The following is a 20,385-nucleotide window of genomic DNA, read 5'->3' on the forward strand; positions in this document are numbered from 1 at the left end:
TAGTATATTCTTGGTTGTATTTTGGATTTTTTTTAGCACTTTGAATATATCATGCCTCTTTTTTCTGGCCTGCAAAGTTTCTGCTGAAAGGTCAGCTAGTAGCCTTCTGGAGTTTCCATTGTGTGTAACTGTTTTCCTTTCTCTTGCAGTTTTTAAAATTCTCTCTTTATCTTTACATTTTGCCATTTTAATTAATATGTGTCTTGGTGTGATCCTCCTTGGGTTCATTTTCTTTAAAACTTTCTATGGTTTCTGGACCTGGGTGCCTGTTTCTTTCCCCAGATTAGAAGAGTTTTCAGCTATTAAGTCTTCAGATAAGTTTTCTGACCCCTTATTTCTCTCTTCTACTTCTGGAATCCCTATAATAAAAATGTTATTATGCTTGATGATGTCACAGAGCTTCCTTAACATATTCTCATTTTTTATTCTGTTTTCTTTTTGTCGTTCTGCTTGTTTGCTTTCCCCTACCCTGTCTTCCAGATCACTGATCTGTTCTTCTGTAACCTGTAATCTACTATAGATTTTCTCTAGCATATTTTTCATTTCAGCTATTGAATTCTTCAGCTCTGACTGGTCCTTTTTCATTTTAATTATTTAATTTAATTTTAATAACTACTTAATTTCTGTCTCTTTGTTCTCATTGAGTTATTGAGTTATCCACTTTTTTCTCAAGTCCAGTGAGTGTCTTTATGACTATTAATTTGAACTGTTTATCAGATATATTGCTTATCTCCATTTCATTTAGGAGTTTTTTTGGTGTGGTTTTTCCTTGTTCATTCATTTTGGACATATTCCTCTGTCTCTTTTGTCTAATTCTTTGTGTTTATTTCTATGTATTAGGTCAGCTATGTCTTCTAGTCTTGAAACAGTGGCTTTGTGTAGAAGAAGTCCTGTGGTGCCCTATAGCATAATTCCTCCCCCACCAAATCACCAGCTTCAGGTACTCCAGGGTGTCCCCTGGTTGGACTGGGTATGTCCTCTTGTTGTGGATGATCTTCAGTTGCCTTCAGTCCAGCCAGCTGCAATAACCCACTTTGCCTGCTGTGGGCATAGTGGACAGGGTTTACTCCTTGTTCTGTTCAGACACCTGCCTGTGGCCACTGCAAGCTTATTGGTGGGTGGGGCTAGCAGTGGGCCTATTTGTCTTGCAGTTCGTCTCTGCCATTGCTGCAGGCCCACCGAAGGGAGGGCTTTTCCCTGTGCAGCCAGCTAAGAGATCTGGCTGCAGAAATTGTCATGTGTGCTGACATGTGTTGCCCACTCCAACCTCATCTTCAGCCTCCCACCCCCACCCCCAGGGCAAGAGTCATTTGAAGTGGTACCTGTCCAGGCCAGGTCTGTCTGGTATGTGGGGCAGGAGCCACTTTGCAGGGCCTTATACTGATTTGCATAAGTTTAAAAGCATATGATCTCCTTGTAACAGGACATTATTGGAAGCATTGTTTAGACTCAGATATAACCAGTTTTAAGGAACCAATGTTGACTTTATAGAGTCAATAAAGCCCCTTGGAAAAACAGCCTGATACATTGTTTATAGGATTCTTAGCAGCCTTACTAGGTAAGGAAACAAGATTACTTCCAAGCAAATGCAAGAACCTCTGAATATTTTGAGAACCACAAGAAGAGAGGAAGTAACACAAATCTATGTGTATTACAGGCAGTCTGATGGCAAGTATTTGGCCTTTTACCCTTAAGAGACTTAAAATTTCAATCTGCATATTTCCTGTGAGAAGTTCCAGCAAAGCAGTTATAAAAGAGTCTATCTCATCAATTGCTATTTTGTACTTATGTAAATGATCAGGTCAGATTTATTAAAACTAAATTTATTTTGCAAAAATAAAATGTTAATTTGGCTAGCTTTAAAAATGTGGTCACTTCAGGGTGCCTGGGTGGCTCAGTTGGTTAAGTGTTTGACTTCAGCTCAGGTCATGATCTCACGGTTCATGAGTTCAAGCCCCACATCAGGCTCTGTGCTGATAGTTCAGAGCCTAGAGCCTGCTTTGGATTCTGTCTCTCTCTCTCTCTCTCTCTCTCTCTCTCTCTCTCTCTCTCTCTCTGTTCCTTCTCTGCTTGCACTCTCTCTCAAAGATAGATAAATATTTTTTTTTAAATGTGGTCACTTTAGAGAGAAAAATTATGTTTTAGTAACACCCCTTTGTGGATATTAGATTCTATTTCTATTAATCATCTTTGAGGTTCTGTAAATGAGACTAGATACTGAATTCTTTTATTTTCCTCCCGTGTCTGGCTACACAACTCTCAAAAATAACATTTTCCATTTTCTCCCATCATTTCAACTTAAAATCATTGAGAACTAAAACTTCCCTTTTTCCTGAAGCCCTACAAACTGAAAATGAATGACCTGATATAAACTTCAGGGAAATCCCCACAATAGCTTGAATATAGATAATCTTCATGCCTGTTGTTCTATAGGCCATTCAGAAATATCACCAGAGACCATCAAACTACAGGCAAATTTATAAGAATGACAGTGCCTCTCTGAAGATGCTTTGAGCTGAACTTCTATACTGTTATTTGTGGATAGGCCCACATTCCACAGGCCTGGAAGGCCCTGGTCAGCCAGGTTCATAGTGCACATGTGTGGGCTATGCAGGCCAAGCTAGGCAGAGATCTGGAACAGGGCAATTGTTGAGAGAGGCTTGGTAACAGGAACCGGCTATTGGGAGTCCATGGTAGCTGCTTCAGTGCAAGGACCAACCTACACAAATACACATAAAGTTAAAGCTGGATGACTCTTAATAGCCTTGCTAGGATTGGACCAGGAGGGCTGACCTGGGCATCCCCCCCGCCTCCATTCCCATTGGAGTTGTGATTGCTGGAGAAGTTCTGGACCTCATTAGGCAGCCAGCATGAAAAGGGGACTAATTGACACCAGTTTAAAGCTGCTGCCTCAGAAAGATTATGCAGAGAGGCCTTTCTTCACCCTAAGGTCATTTTGAAGGTTGAGGTTCAGCCAGAGCTCCACAGGCCTGGAGTTTCCCTTGCAGTCCAGAGTCAGGTGGCGCAGGAATGACTGTACATATGCATAGCATGAAGGTCAAGGTAGCTAGGGACCTGAAGCAAGGCTATGTTGGGTGAGGCCAGGTCACAGAAGCACTCTACTGGGGACACATGGCATCCTCCTAGTTCCAAGTTTTCCCTTGCACAAATGTGCATATTCACACTGAAGCAGAGCTGGAGAAATCTGGACTGCCTTGCCAGGTAGGGATGGGATGGCTGGCCAAGGTACCCTCCAATAATAGACTGAGGAAGCATCCCAGAAGTCTGGAGCAGCCTTGACTCTATCAGGAAGCCAGTCCAAAATGGAGGTTGACAGTCACTAGTTTAAACCTGCTACCTCAAATTCTGGGGGATTGGATTCTTTCCACTATGGAGGCCAAGTAGGTGGTTGTGAACAATCTGAGTTTCACTGCCCTGCAGGGCCCCTGCAGCCAAAAGCCTACTAGCAAGATGTGGACTGCACATGCATGGAAGGTACAGGTCAGGGTACCCAGGGATATGGAACAGGGCAATGTACTGTGAAGCCAGGTCACAGGACAAGGCTACTGGGGATACCTGGCATCTGCCTAATTCCAGCCCTAACCTATACCAATGCATATATTCCCCTGAAGGCAGAGCTGGAGAAACATGTACCACCTTGCTAGGGCTGGATTAGGTAGGCTGGCTGACATATTTTCCAGTGAGAGACTTCTGGGAGCCTTGATTGCCACAGAAGCCTGGGACCCAGCAAACAGTAAGTACACATGGGGACTGACTGTTGCCCATTCAATGGCCACCTCAGAGTGATTTTTAGGGGATGGGTTTTCTCTGTCCTTGGGGCAATGAGGTTGGATGCTCAGGACCTACCTGAGCTCCACCGTCCTGGAGGTCCCCAGCTGGCCCTGGGCAGCTGACAGGGTGTGGACTGCTGATGTCAAGTGATGCAGGTCAGGGTATCCGGGGACTGGGAACATGGCAATGTTGGTTGAGGCTGTGGCACAGGAATAGGCTTTGGAGGTACCGGGCATCTGCCCAATTTCAAGCCCTAACCTACACAGATGCACATATTCCCCCTGGAGGCTGTTTTGTTTAGGGAAGCAAATAATGCTCACAGACTGATTTGTCTTTGCCAACAATGTAATTTTTGTTTTTAATTTAAGTGTTATTTACTTTGAGAGAGTGAGCAAGAGAGAGCAGGGGAGGGGCAGAGAGAGAGGGAGAGAGAGAACCCCAAGCAGGCTCCATGCTGTCAGCACAGAGCCTGAGGCAGGCTGAAATCGAGAGTTGGACACTTAACAAACTGAGCCACTCAGATGCCCTGCCAACAATGTATTCAAAGCTGATTTACTGTGCAAACCTCACAAGCCAATAGCACACAGGATAATGTCTTTTAATAAGCTAATAAAGAAGTCTACTTCAAACCAATGTCAGTTGAATCACACTATTGTTCCAGGCAAGGAGAGATGGAAGCAGTCAAGTCCAAAGTTAGTTGATATGTACCTTTATCAGAGTTGGTACCTGGCAGAGACCGCTTACCCAACCAAGAACTGAAGTCCAGCCGCTAGTACAAAAGTAAACGTCCTGTGTTGTTAGAGTAGATTGCTAGGGGACAGCTGTGCTAGTGTTAATGGGCAAAATGATCTTTGTGAGAGGTCTCTGTACAACTTTTTCCACTGCCTGTGAAAGAGTTGCTTTTACCAGGCAGGAGTTAATTGCCCCAAGGTCTTTAAGGGCTATCAGTTCAACACAGTGTAGTCTCGCCCTGACCAATGAATCCCAGATCATCCTCACAGACCCTCAGCGTTTATAGTCTATATGCCCCCTTGCCATAATTGTTTCTTTATGTTTGTATTAATAAGCCCCCCCACTACTGGACTCCCTCAGCAGCTGAGTTATTGAGTTATTTTCAGTGAGAACAGACGTGCTAATAACATCCTGACTCCACATATTTTTTCTTATATTGAAACAACTTTGCTCCTAAAAACTTTTTTTTGTCTTTGTCATAAACAAGTGTATATGAAATCATATCAAACCAATATACAACATCCCGTCATTCCAAATTGCTCACATGCTAATTAATACTAAGGGTGTAATGCCCAATGCAAATCTAAGCTCACAAAAATACCATTCCACCTTGATTCCACATCACTTACAATCTTAATCACAAACAGTCATATTTTGGGAGTATTTTTCCCTTGATGCACATTCTTTTACACCACAGTTTAATGACCAGTTTAAACAACCATGTCAACATAAACATAATAAAGAACTCTTTAGCATGGTACCACATTAAAGACCAAACAACAAAAACTTAACCTTATTAAACCACTCAGTTTAACTTCTTGACAAATATATACCCAGGAAGAGACCATTTTTATAATGCTCCAGGTTATAAGCTTGCATAGCATTATTAAACACACATTCAATTGTGAACATCAGAATTCAGGGATGTCATTATTTTAGGGATGCATGTTTTGTTCTCTTTTCAATTCCTGCAAAGTTATTTTGACTTTATTCGTGTCATCTTCCAAATGTGCCTAAGTTGTCCTAAGTTTTCTTGTCCTAAGTTTTATTTCTCCAGTTATTTTAATAGTTCCTTTACCTTCTATTGATCTGGAATAACATATTTTTCTTTTTACTGTAGAATCCATTACCTGTTTTAGTTTTACACATCCCATCATGTGTTCCTTATTTTTCCCTTGACTCTAATAGGTTAGGATGAGGCTTGGCTTAGTGCATACTATCCCAGTCAGCTTCCCATAGTGTATGTAACTGATTGAGGGACCATCATGGCCATAGTCATAGGTACTTCTACCATAGGTATATCCACTGTCTAATAAAGGTACTTTGGTTCCATTCCAACAACAACTTAGGAACATGTTTTTCTTTTATCATAAGGAAGCTGTCTGTGGCCTGTAGGCTCCACTCTCCCTGTTGATATTGGGGAATGGCAAAAGTGTGGACCCCAATATCATGGGATTCTTTTTTCCTTTAATGATGTAAAAATTTTTGCTTCTAATTTTCAGTTGCCCAAGAAATCACAGCCATTAGGGTATGTGATATCTACTTTACTTCTGGTTGGGTTGTCTGTTATCTCAGATGACCAGTATTGCCCCAAGATTATAGCTGTTCTAAGAGTAGTCCACACATTAACAAAGTTTAATTGCAACAATTGACAATCTATAGAGAAACATATTTTGTCTTTTTTCATTGAAGGATAGTTAACATACAATGTTATTAGTTTCAGATGTACAACATAGTGATTCAACAATACATTCTATGCTCACAATAAGTATAGTTGTGATCTGTCACACGTTATTACAATATTACTGACTATATTCCCTAGGCTGCACTTGTCATCTCTGTGCCTTATTTAATAAATGGAAGTTTGTACCTATTTATCTCTTTTACCTATTTCACCCATCCTCATTTTATTCTCCATATTTATGATTCTATTTCTTTTCTGTTTGTACATTTGTTTTTTTTGATTCCACGAAAATTGAAGTCATATATTTTTTTCCTTTTATTTCCCTTAGCATAATACCCTCTAGATCCATCCATGTTGTCACAAATGGCAAGATCTCATATTTTATAACTGAGTAGTATTCCATCATTATGTACATATACCAACTTTTTAATCTATTTATCAGTAGGCACTTAGTTTACTTCCATATCTCAGTTATTGTAAATAATGCTGCAATAAACCTAGGGGTGCATATCTCTTTTCAAATTAGTGTTCTTATGGGGGGGGGGTGGTAAATACCCAGTAGTGGAATTACTGAACCATATGGTAATTCTATTTTCAATTTTTTTTTAGGAAACTCCATACTGTTTTCCATTGTGGTTGCACCAATTTATATTCCTACCAATAGTGTACAAGTGTTCCCTTTTTCTCATATCCTCTCTAATACTACTTTCTTGTCTTTTTGATACTAGACATCGTGATGAATGTAAGGTGATATCTCATTATGGTTTATTTTGCATTTTCTTTTCTTTTTTTTTTTGTAAATAGCCCTGTGCCCAACATGGGTCTTAAACTCATGACCCTGAGATCAAGAGTTGCATGCTCTACTGACTGAGCCAGCCAGGCACCCTGATTTGCATTTTCTAGATGATTAGAGATGTTGAACACCTTTTCATGTGTCTATTGGCCATCTGTATGTCTTAGGATTTTGTTTAGGTCCTCTGCCCATTTCTTAATTGTTTTTATTTTTTTTTTATTTTTTTGGTATTGAGATGCATAAATTCTTTTTTTTAATGTTTATTTATTTTTGAGAGAGAGAGTGGGGAAAGGGCAGAGAGAGGGGGGCACAGAGGATCCCAAGCATGCTCTGTGCTGAGAGCAGAGAGCCTGATGTGGGGCTTGAACTCACAAACAGTGAGATCATGACCTGAGCCGAAGTCAGATTCCACCCAGGCACCCCATAAACTCTTTATATATTTTGGCTATTAATCCCTTATTGGCAAATATCTTCTCCCAATTTGTAAGTTGCCTTTAGTTTTGTTGTTGTTTTCCTTTTGCCGCGCAAAGAGTTTATTTTGGTGTAGTCCCAATAGTCTATTTTTGCTTTGCTTCCATTGTCTGAGGAGACATATCTAGAAAAATGTTGCTAAGGTGGATGTCTAAGATATTACTGCCTATGTTTTCTTTTAGGAGTTTTATGGTTTCAGGTCTCATGGTTAGGTCTTTAATCCATTTTGAGTTTATTTTTGTGTATGGTGTAAGAAAGTTGCTTCGTTCTTTTGCATGTAGCTGTCTAGTTTTCCAAACACCATTTATTAAACAAACTATATTTTCCCCATTTTGTATTTTTGCCTCCTTCCACATGGACTAATTAATCATATAAGCATGGGTTTGTTTCTCAGTTCTCCATCGTGTTCTATTGATGTGTCTATTTTTGTGCCAGCACATACTGTTTTGATTACTGTAGCTTTGTATTATATCTTGAAATCTAGGATTTTGAGAACTTCAATTTGGTTCTTTCTCAATATTGCTTTGGCTATTAGGTGTATTTTGTGGTTCCATACAAATTTTAGGATTATCTATAAAAAATGCTGTTGGTATTTTGACAGGTATTGTATTGAATCTGTAGATTGCTTTGGGTAAAACTTTTAACAATATTAATTTTTCCAATCTGTGAACACAGTATTATCTTTTCATTTGTTTGTGTCTTCTTCATTTTTTTCATCAGTGTTTTATAATTTCACATCAGTGTTTTATAATTTTTCACCTTCTTGGTTAAATTTATCCCTACGTGTTTTATCCTTTTTGGTTCAATTGTAAAAGAGATTATTAATTTCTATTTCTTCTACTTTGCTAGTAGTGAATAGAAATGTCTGATAGGTGGGGCGCCTGGGTGGCTCAGTCGGTTAAGTGTCCGACTTCAGCTCAGGTCACAATCTCACGGTCTGTGAGTTCGAGCCCCGCGTCGGGCTCTGGGCTGATGGCTCAGAGCCTGGAGCCTGCTTCCGATTCTGTGTCTCCCTCTCTCTCTGCCCCTCCCCCGTTCATGCTCTGTCTCTGTCTCAAAAATAAATAAACGTTAAAAAAAAAAAAAATGTCTGATAGGTGTAGCAGGACTCCCAGCACTATTGTGAGTAAAAGTGGAGAAAGTGGACATCCTTGTCTTGTTCCTGAGCTTAATGGGAAAGCATTCAGCTTTTCATCATTAAGTATAATGTTAGTAAAAAAGTAACTGCCAGGGGCACCTGGGTGGCTCAGTCATTAAGTGTCTGACTCTTGATCTCAGCTCAGGTCTTGATCTCAGAGTCGTGAGTTCAAGTCCCATGCTGGGTTCCATGCTGGGTATGGAGCCTACTTAAAAAAAATGACTGCCATTGTTCCTCCAATTAAACTTCCTACAAGTCCAACAAGGAACTGCAAGAGTTTCCTTCCTTCAGTGAATTTGTTTCTGGCATATGTTATAAATTGAGCATAATCAAATATGGATAAAACTGAACAAAATTTGAGGATCTGTATCTTATTTAAAATTCTGCATACTAAATATCAAAGCATAGCCTGCTATTATAGGTTCCAATATGACCATGATAGGTTTTAGTAACCTAGGTTCCTATGTTCTTGGGGTAGAAACCTGCAGTGTGAGAGAGAAACCTGATGTCTACCATGAAGGATAATGATAAGTGTTATATGCTAAGTTTCCTATATATTGCTGTACACCTGACAGCTTGTCCTTATTCTTGTAAAGGCTAAACATGGTATCCATGGATTGATTTATTTTCTAATAGGTGAATATGGATTAAACAGTGTTAATTGAGTATAGTAACTGATCAGTTTCTCGCCTGTTAATATTTAAAGATATAATTGCCCATTCTGCATACTCAACTGTTACTCTTTTATAAAATACTAGCATACAAAGTATCTCAGAAATTAAATTGAGGTTTTCACAGTCTGTCATGTGTCCAATGCTATACTCAATTCAGTAAGGTATGATAAGGAAAGTAGAAAAGTCAGTACCTGATTGTCTTAGTATATAAGCTGGGTTATAACAGGGACCAGTTAGTAGTTCAGGCCAACCTTCATCCTTCAAGTCAGTGTCTAGTAGGGGATATTGTTGAAGAGATTCTTTGGAGACTTCCACTAGATTCCCTAGTATTTGATTTTTCCATTGATTAAAGGTTTCTCAGTGAGTAGACAGTGCTGATACTGAAGGGTGAGATGGAGAGGGGTTGGACTTGGAGGTATGGATGATGCTGGTGATGCTGTTGAGTCCTTAGTTATAATAAGATGACCCAAGATGGTGATCTGTGAAGGAAGTAGAGGATGTCACAGACAGTGGAGTTGTACATGGACCAGTAGGTGCATTCCACTTTGGAATGGTGGCATAACTGCTATTGCTGAGTCTGTTGGAAGAGTGTCCATACATATAGCAAGTATGATATCCAGTAGTAAGCAATAGGTAAAATAGTATGGCCAGCAAGCAGCGTGCTGCATGGATCTACTTCATAATTGTTAGAGTTGAAGATGCACAGAGGTTTTATGCCTACAAAATAAAAGCACTGTCCTCAAAATGTTTAATTTCTTCCTATTTTTCTTGCCGTTCAAGGATATCTATAGTCATTATAACCATTATTGCCAATATTTCCCCAGGCATAATCACCCTGTATCATGCTAGAGTAAATAGTAGACCTCTAGTGTTGATATAATAAAAGGTGGTATATATCTATAATGAAATTTTTATAGAATCATTGTATTATTTTCCTTAATTTGATGTAATATTCCTTTTCATTAGGTCACCCAGTAGGTTTTGTTAGTGGCAGGTGCTTCCTTTCCCCAGTGTTGTATATTCATTCAATAGGAGTTTTTCCATGCTTTCTATATCTATGCTTTAGAGATCTTGCCACCTCCCAGATTGCTTTAGTCCAAGCTTTCACATCTAGATTGTTAGGAAGCAACCTAAGCTTTTGCTTGAGCAAATCATTATACCTTTCAGTTGACCCAGAGGCAGTAGGGTTGTAGGGTAAGTGGAATTTCCACATTATGCCTTGTTTCTTTGCCCAATCTTATATTCACTTTTCTGTAAAGTGGGTGCTCTGATCTGATTTTGTGATGGCTGGGCTACCGTAGCAAGCATCCAGATTTCTAATGCTCTGATGGCAGATTTTTAATTAATTTTTCTGCAGGAATAGGGTAATCCTATTCCTGACCATGTCTACAATGGTGCATGCATACAGTTTATTCTCTGATACAGGCATGGGTCCCATGTAATCATTTGTATAATTTGGAAGGGTCTGTCAGCTTTGATGTCATCTGGAGTATTCATTAATGACCCACATGCTTTAAACTTTCAGCGATTGCCACATTTCTTAATATGAAATTGGAGGGATTTGGTAGGCTCATACGTGTTTCTTACCTCTAACATGTTCCAGTGCCATGTGTGCCACAAGATCTTTTTGACGTTGTGCCCACAGTATGATTCTGTTATTCAGCATATCTGTGTGTTCAGGTTGTAAGTCCATTGTCCTTCTTGTTTATGTATAGTTATGCTTTGAATTGGTTTCCTCATTAGCCATAAATTATTGGGTTATTTAAGTTAAATTTTAGGTATCTCCACTTCTTTAGTTTACCTACCGAGTTTGTCTATCTGGCTATTAAATTTGGTTACTTCAGACTTGTTCTTCTGATGTGCAGAAACATCAGTGATAAACATGGAGATGCCAGCCAGTGCTATTTTCTGCCCTATGTCCTTACTTCATTATGTTCTTATTTGGTATTATTTAGTAATTTTTCTGCCCTGTTCATGTCCAAAACTGCTATTCCATTAGCTACTGTCCATAAGTCTGAGGAAAGGTCTACCTTACTCTCACTTCCCATATTACTCACCAATTTATGGCTATTTGTTAAGCACATTGTGTTCTCCAGAACCTGATTCTGTCAAGGTAAGACCATCACTAGTCCTCAAGGCCAGCATTCTCTTGATGGTGTCCTGGAAGCTGACCCATCTAAAAACCAAGCATTGTTGAGTGCCATGGACCAGAGTGGTCCCCATTGCCCAACTGCTCAAGCTTCAAAAGGTTCACCCCTCGGAAATTCTATAAAATCTATGTCTGGAATTGTGGAGATTTTCTCAATTCATGCAGAGAGCTGACCCTTCATCCATTAATCCTGCATGGAAATATACATTTTCTATGTTAGGAATTTATGGTCAGGAATAATTCCTCTCTCTCAGGGGTCTGCTTTACTCCAGAATAAGCTATCGGAGTTTCAGTATAATTGGCGTATGTAGTTTTTAGGGCTTCGTAGAGTGCCCAGGTGAGTCTTTCAATTGGTTAGTATCTGGTCTTGGACCATGTGAAAATATCCCATTAGTGACATGTGCTGTTTCCAATATACAAACAGTCCTATCAGTTTCTTTTTTCTTTTTTCAATTTTTAAATGTTTGTTTATTTTTGAGAGACACAGAGAGACAACATGAGTGGGGGAGGGGCAGAGAGAAAGAGGGAGACACAGATTCCAAAGCAGGCTCCAGGCTCTGAGCTGTCAGCACAGAGCCCAACACGGGGCTCGAACTCATGAATCGTGAAATCATGACCTGAGCTGAAGTTGGGTGCTTAACTGACTGAGCCACCCAGGCACCCCAGTCCTATCAGTTTCTGAGCTGTTTCTTTTGTGGTAGGAGCTGGGATGCAATCTATCTTGTTTATGACTGGCTCTGTTATTTTTCTGCCTTCAGAGGATCAAATTGTGCCTAGAAATTTTACTGTAGTGTAGGGTCCTTAGACATTACTTGAGTTAATTGTCCATGCTTTGAGTGTAAGGAATTCAATGAACTCTGTTACAACCCTAGTCTGTTCCAAGTTAGCACCATAAATGAGCATGTCATCAATATAAGAAATGCTGGTGTGTGTGTGTGTTGTGTTGTGTTCTGTTTTCCCAAAAGGCCTGGATGTCTTGTGTTAGAAAGTTGCAAGCTGCACTCTCAACAATAGCCAAATTATGGAAAGAGCCTAAATGTCCATCAACTGATGAATGGATAAAGAAATTGTGGTTTATATACACAATGGAGTACTACGTGGCAATGAGAAAGAATGAAGTATGGCCCTTTGTAGCAACGTGAATGGAACTGGAGAGTGTTATGCTGAGTGAAATAAGCCATAGAGAAAGACAGATACCATATGTTTTCACTTCTATGTGGATCCTGAGAAACTTAACAGGAACCCATGGGGGAGGGGAAGGAAAAAAAAGAGAGAGAGAGAGGTTAGAGTGGGAGAGAGCCAAAGCATAAGAGACTCTTAAAAACTGAGAACAAACTGAGGACTGATGGGGGGTGGGAGGAAGGGGAGGGAGGGTGATGGGTATTGAAGAGGGTATCTTTTGGGATGAGCACTGGGTGTTGTAGGGAAACCAATTTGACAAAAAATTTCATATATTTAAAAAAAAAAAGAAAAAGAAATAAAGTTGCAAGCTATTACTGGCTGTTAAGGTCTCCTGTTGGTAACCTAGTAAACATATCATCTGCTATTCCAATTGATCAAGACAGCCAACCCAAGATGCATTCACAAGGGAAGGCAAAGAACATGACAGCTAAGTCTACTCCCATGTAATCAGTGCCAGATCCAGTGGTGATATTGTTCATGATAATGCCCTTATTTGGGAGTGCTCCCTCAATTTGGGGAGATTATTTTCCTAAATTCCTAAAATCTATAAATCTATATGACCTTTCTGGACTTTTTCACAGGCCAGATCGAGTTATTTATATTATAAAATAGGAGACACAATCATTTGTTCCTTTAGAAGTTCCTGAATGTTTTCCTTTTATTTGTTTGTCCTGTTATATCCAGTCTAAGAATGTTTTCTAAATTGGGACTTATAAGGCATTTAGTTTTAAAGTCTGTCCTCATTGTTAGGAATCTACATATATACCCATGTGTATGGGGGTTAGTTTTCCTTCTAATCCTTCAATCAGTCCTTTTTTTTTTTTTGTTTAATTTTTCTAAATTAGTAGGACCTCGTTGTGTCACTGTTATTGGGATCCAGTATCTAACAACATAGTGGTATACATAGCGTGCTTTTATTTGCAGAAGAGGTTTCTATTTGTACAAACAATTGTCTCTGGCTTGAGCCAAGAGGAAGAGACTGCTGAATCCCTATGGGGAGCTCATAGGGTTTGCTCTCTTTGGCTAGCAGTGATTTGTCCACTAATGAGATTAGGTTTTATAAGAGGGTAGTATTTACAGTAAATGGACTAGTGGGTATATGTGGGTTTATTTTCTGTAGGTCTATTACTATGAAGATTTGTTGTTTCTGTTTCCCTACCTCTCCTATATATTTCAGGGGTATCTATTTTAGTTTCTACTTTTATAATTTGTTTTCAAGGGTGGTGGTCTAAATGGTCTAGGTAGCCAAAAATGCCTTGTAGATTTGGATGGTCTATTTTGTAGATGGACTATGTAGATAGTCTAGATGGTCTATTTTGATTGGGTCTATTTTATTAGCTGTAGCTGTTGTCTATAAAGAGGAGTGTTAAAGCTACAAGCTACAGGCTTTATCTTTCTAAGTTTTTTGTCTGTTTTGTTTTGTTTTAGTATTCTGTATACCCAAAGTAGGGTTCAAATATAGCATGCTTTTCCAACTGAGCCAGCTAGGCACCCCTTACAGCCTTTCTCTTACAGCCTCTATCTTGACTTACTTCCTTAGCTGTTCTTATCAATCAGTTCCCCTGGGTTTCTGGTGCCTGCAAATACTGTAAATAATGCTGTTCTGTCCCACCAGGATGCAGTTTAAAAGTTGGCCTCTTAATTTGTTCTGTTGCTTCCACATGTCGCAGTGTATGTGTCTGTCCCTTTTCATAAATCACAGTTAATAGTCCTAATTTCATTATTATATTAGCTTCCCCTGCTGTTTTCCATTGGAGATGTTTGTAAGGGATAATATGTTAGGTATAGGCCATCTTAATCTCCAGGTTGCTGCTACCCAATCAAAGATCTTTGTAAATTAATATTATTTTTTCCAGTTGCTCTAAGGTGCTGATTCAATTTAGTATCAGTGGTAATGGGTTTGAGGTACACAACCTCTGCTCCTGTGAAGATCAGGTTTTGTCCTCCTTTGAACCATAAAACTAATAGCCATTGGGTTTCTGTATCCAAATCAGTTTGTTGGGATTCCATTTTATTTTATTTTTTTTATTTTTAAAAAAAAATTTATGTATTTATTTTGAGAGAGACAGAGACAGCATGAGTAGGGGAGGAGCAGAGAGAGAGGGAGAGAGAGAGAGAGAATCCCAAGCAGACTCGGCACTGCCTATGCAGAGCCTGACATGGGGCCCAAACCCACAAAATTGTGAAGTCATGTCCTGATCCAAAATTGAGAGTCAGATGCTCAACCAACTGAGCCACCTAGGCACCCCTGTTGGGATTCCATTTTAATTTTTATCATCTCTTATCTGGTATAAGCTCTCTCTTCAGGACTGATTGGTTCCCTATTATCACATTTGTCATTTTGTCTATTATCATGGGCTTAGCTTCTAGTTAATGTTACTAGGGTCAAAAGAGTTAAAGTAAGTGTCATCTTCAGGATGTGAATTAGTCCCTCAGAGGCGAAAGGTTCTGGATTTCTTCCTATCCTGGAGATAAACTTTTTAAATATAATTTCTTGTCAAATTGGTTTCCATACAACACCCAGTGGTCATCCCAATAAGTGCCCTCCTCAATGCCCATCACCCACTTTCCCCTCTCCCCAACCCCCCTTCAACCCTCAGTCCATTCTCAGTATCTAAGAGTCTCTTATGGTTTACCTTCCTCCCTCTCTCTAACTTTTTTTTCCCCCTTCCCCTCCCCCATGGTCTTCTGTTAAGTTTCTCAAGACTGGAGATACATTTTTTTGTGTTAGTGATGCCAGCAGGCTGGATCCCAGGACCCAGAGGGGGACTTGCAGGACAAGCCAGGAGGATCCCTGGCTGCACACAGGATAGAAATGATATGTGAGCCAGCAGAAAGTGAAAGCAGAGTTTACTGAAGGTATAGAGGGAGTATAGATACAGGGTATCTGGGAGACTCAGAAAGGAAAGAAGAGAGTCTCAACTTCACTTGGGGCCTGGGGTTTTTATTGAGGATTGTGGTTTATAGTATGTGTCCTCTCAGGCATCAAGGAACTGGTGAGAACAAAGATGGGGGCCCAGGTGTTATTCCTTGGACCCAGGGGGTCTTGGCACTGAGTTGTCCAGTGCCAGTGGTCTGGAATGCACATATGATGGCTTTGTCTGGTCATTCTCACCTGGTCCTTCCTTAGATGGGATCTATTCTAAAGACCTCCTTGACCCTTACAAGAAGGATGTACAGTTTGCATTATGAGGCATGTGTAAAGTGGGGGTGCTGGTTTAGCAAGAATAGAAGCAGGAAAAGGCAGAAAACAGATTTTTTTAATTTAAATCTTTAAAAAAAATTTTTTTTAAGTTTATTTGGAGAGAGACAGAGTGAGTGGGGGAGGGGCAGAGAGAGAGGGAGAGAGAAAAAATCCCAAGCAGACTCCATGCATCAGCACAGAGTCCAGTGCAGGGCTTGAACTCACCAGTTGTGAGATCATGACCTGAGCCAAAACCAAGAGTTGAACGCCTAACCGACTGAGCCACTCAGGCGACCCAAAAAACAGATGTTTATGGAGTCCTGCAGCTTCCCTGTCTCACTAGTGCTCTTCCTTTCTGCCTATAAAAGTCTATGTAACTTACTGCTCCTAAGAAGAGCTTGGTAACCTCTTCCCCAGTTGTACTTTTTAATACAGAATACAACTGACTGGGTTGGATGATCAGTCTAACATCTGGAGTTTCCTTAATTTTCAGTTTTGCTCAGATGAAATCTTCAGTAGGTCTCTAAGGATCTTCAGAAGTTACTACACAACCCGTTCTACCCCTAAACCACCTATTGACTAATTTTGGTAGGGTTTGTGAGCAAGGTATATTTACTATTTCCTCTGCTAATCACAAATATTTATGATATTTTATCACCAAGATGCTTAATAGAGCATTCCAAATGGTTCATACTATGGCTAATCAGTATTAAGGTAACTATTGTGGGCAACATTAGCACCAAATTAGAAGAATGTTCTATATTTAACACAGTTCAGTGTGGAATTTTATAAGCCAATGGGACATACAATAATGTCTTTTAATAAGCCAATAAAGAAATAGCATACTCTGAATCAATCACAGATTAATCACACTATTGTTCCAGGCAAAGGGCAATGAAAGGAACAAAGTCTAAATTTAGTTGAGATGAACATTTGTTAAAAAACTAAATTCAACCTAGTAAATCAGAATATCTAATTGACTTTATTAAGCAATTCATTAATAAGGCATCATCCCATCTAGCAAGCAGAGTTGCTCCGAGGAGTTGTACTAAATGGAAGGTTTTTATAGGAAGGAGGGTGGGGCAAGGATGTTATTAGCAAAAGAAAAGAAAGGATTGTTTCAGGCCAGGATGGCTTCTTTTAAGGATAAGGGTGGGGACCAGCAGGGTTTGTTTTTCTGTCACCACCTCACTGGTACTGATCAGGAAATTTCAGACTGACTTTTAAAAGACCACATTCCTGGGATAGGGTGAAACTGTCATTAAGGTTTTGGTTTGCTGAGGTTGAAGGCAAAGGACTCCATTTTGGACTTCTTGTTTCTTTTTATAAAGCTTTATATGAGTTGATACTGGGGTGGGACAGGTTAGCCAACTGAGAGCTGATGTCCAGCTGCCAGTGTAACAGGAAAAGTCCTGTGTTGCTAGAGCAGGTTACTAGGGAGCGGTGGCTGGGGTGTTGATGGGCAAGATGGTCTTAGCAAGGCCTCTGCGTGGTTTTTGCTGCTGTCAGTAAAGGGATCACCTTTACCATGGCAGGAACTAATTGTCCCAGCATCTTCTGAGAGCTATTTTAGATCAGCAAAGTGGAGACTTGTGCAGACCAATCCCTCTCGGATCAACCCGCAAACTTTCAGTATTCGTAGTCTAATGTCCCCTTGCCATACTTACTTCTTCATGAGTTTTTGTTGCCAAGCCCCCAGCTGCTGAGCTACTAGTTCTTATCAGTGAGAACGGATGACATAATGACTTCCTGACACAGTTGACTTTATTCTTCTATCAAAACAACTTACCTCTGAAAATACTTTTCATCTTAGTCATAAACAAATGGGTTTGAAATCATATCAAACCAATACATAGCAAAGGCAAAGCTGGAGGAATCTGGACTGCTTTTCTAGGAATGAGGCCAGACTAGTTGGCTAGCCAGGGGAGCATTCACTAAAAATCACCTGGGATGGGACGCCTGGGTAGCTCAGTCGGCTAAGAGTCCACCTTTTGATTTCGGCTCAGGTCATGATCCCATGGTCCACAGGGCTCAGGATCCATATGGCTCTACTTTCTGCCTAGAGCCTGCTTGAGATTCTGTCTCTCTCATCCTCTGCCCCTCCCCTGCTCATGCTCTCTTTCTCTCAGTAAAAAAATAAATAAAAACACCTGAAAGCCATGATCAGTGGTAAATCCAGAACTTCTTTAGGCAACCAATGGATTGGCTGCCACCTCAAGAGGATTTATGAGCAGTGGGCTCCCTCTGCCCTGGAGGCCACACTGGTGGTCAGGCATTGGCCCCAGCCTAGAGGGCCTCAGCTTCCCAAGGATGGCTGACAGACTGTGTACTGAGCTTTCAGTGCAGCTTCCTTCAGGTTAGACATTGAACTGGAATAGAGCACCGGTCTTGAGAGGCCAGGCCACTGAAGAGGGCTTTTGGGGGTACAAGGCACCGCGTGATTCCAAGCTATAAACTACACAAATGTGAAGAATGCCCCTGAAGACAGAACTGATGAAAACTGGACTGACTTGCCAGAGTGGGGCTGAGCAGACTGGACCGGGTACCCACCACTAAAAGACACCTGAGAGTCTTGATTGTTGGAGAAGCCTGGGACCCTATCAAGCAACTGGTCCAAATGTGTACTGACTGTAGCCATTTTAAAGCTGCCACCTCAGAAAGATTTCCTGGAAGTGGGTTCTTTTGCTCTGGAAGCTAGGTAAGTGGTTGGATATGAGCCCCAGCTCCACAGGCGAAGGTGTCCGGCTAGACACCGGCGGGCTGACAGGGTACCTACGGCACATGTGCCGGCCACATGGGTCAGGGAGGCCAGGAACCCAGAACTGGGCAACTGTTGAGAGTGTCTAGGTGTCGAGAGTAAGCTCTTGGAGGTCCCTGGCATCTGCCTAATTCCAATTTTTAACCTAAACAAATGTTCATATTCCTCCTGAAGGCATCCCTGGAGGAAACTGGATGGCCTTGCCAGAATGGGACCAGTTATCAAGTCTCCCAGGTGTCTGTTATTCAGGGATATCCCATCAGTCTTGCCAGACTACACCCTGGCAAGGTGGTCCATTTTCCTGCAGCTCTGCTGTTGAGAGAATATGCGTATTTGTGTAGGTCAGACTTTGGAATTAGGAAGGTATTTTATACCCCTAATAGCTCTCTCCTGTGACTGGCATTGCTTGACACTTGACCTTTAAGAGGTCCCTAGCTACCCTGACCTATGCAGTCTGCGCATGCAGAGTACCTATCCTATCAGGCATTGGGCAGCCTAGGACTTCTGGGCTGTGTAGCTGCAACCTTCCCAAACCACCTGCATAGCCTCCAGGGCAGAGAAAATCCACACCAAGAAAATAATTCTGGAAAGGTAGCTTTAAACTGGGGACAGTCTTCATTTGATCTGCTGCCCAGTGGGGTCACAGGTTTACCAGTATAGCTTTCCAAGGTAGCCCACCCCAAAAAGTTCAACAATGGCATATTAATCATTTTCATTTAAAGTTACCTAAAAAACAGCCAGTATAGGAAGAACACTCTGACTCTCTGTTGTCTCCAGAAACCAATGAATAAATCTCTCACATGAGGAGCCTCCCTGCACCAGGATGTAGGGGGACATCCTTTTCATCAGAGACAGGAAATTCAAAGAAGCCTAAATAAACAAACCTTATTACTTTTACTGATTTACTGTCACAGCCCAAATCTGTTTAGAATTCCTTACTAACTGAAGCTCTTAAACATAGATTTTGTTTTGTCACTTCCTCACAGATTTATGCTTCTTTGACTATAACTTACAAAAGCTGTGTGACCTGATTATTTCTTTGGGTATCAGTATTAATAGTTGGCCTCTGTGCACATGTAATAAACTTTGGAGTGTTTTTTTATTCCATTAACATGTTTTCATATCACTTTTAACTCTTAGGCCACCTAGAAGAACCTTGAAGGGTAGAATAAAAGTTTTCCTTCCCAACATTTGACATAGTCAGTAGGATACACTTCCCTCACTGGACACTGTTTGCTTTGAGGCTCTTGCAGCTGACACATCCTGGAACATCTGACAAACAGCCAGAAGGTAAGAATCCTTAGCAGGCTTCTTAAGTTGTTACCACATCAGCCTCCTGATCTCTGCCTGCATGGTCTAATGGAGTGATATTGGTGAGCATCTATCTTCTCTAAATTTAGATCAACAAAAGAAAATATTTGTGGAGCTGGTTTCTTGGTCTTGGTGATTCTGGTAAGATTTGGTAGGGTACTCTTCATGTGGCTGACTCATTGCCTCATAGAGATGGTCATGGTTTTTCTTTGTCTTTGTCTTTTGAGTCATTTGTTATAAAAAGAAATTACTAGAGAGAAAGAACACAGGTCTTAGGTCTTTTTAACAGTCTCAAAAAGTGATGGGTTCGTGGTTCTCATAAGACTGGCATCTGTTTAGACAAAATCTGCTGTGAGTCCTCTATATAAAAACAAAATGAAGTTTTTCCTTTGTCATCTTCTATGTCCAAAGAGCTTGGCTTTATGACCAGTAAGATTATTCTCTCTGGTCTCCACAATCCAGGGGTGTGTAGAAGAAACTGCTTTACTTCTAACCCCATCCCACACACCAAGAATTT

The 20,385-nt window shown here is 40.6% G+C and overlaps 1 long non-coding RNA gene across 1 annotated transcript in view; it reads left to right on the plus strand.

Moving 5' to 3' along the window:
• The window catches only part of LOC147572630 (uncharacterized), a 41,424-nt gene extending 21,281 nt beyond the window's left edge, over positions 1 to 20,143 (plus strand). Inside the window, exon 4 of the long non-coding RNA XR_015245983.1 lies at positions 19,698 to 20,143. This is a non-coding gene — a long non-coding RNA (uncharacterized LOC147572630). The remainder of the gene's footprint in view (positions 1 to 19,697) is intronic.
• Positions 20,144 to 20,385: the final 242 nt, after the last annotated feature.

Source organism: Puma concolor, chromosome E4 (genome assembly GCF_028749965.1).
Source record: "Puma concolor isolate L17-30 chromosome E4, mPumCon1.1.hap2, whole genome shotgun sequence".
Lineage (NCBI taxonomy): Eukaryota > Metazoa > Chordata > Mammalia > Carnivora > Felidae > Puma > Puma concolor.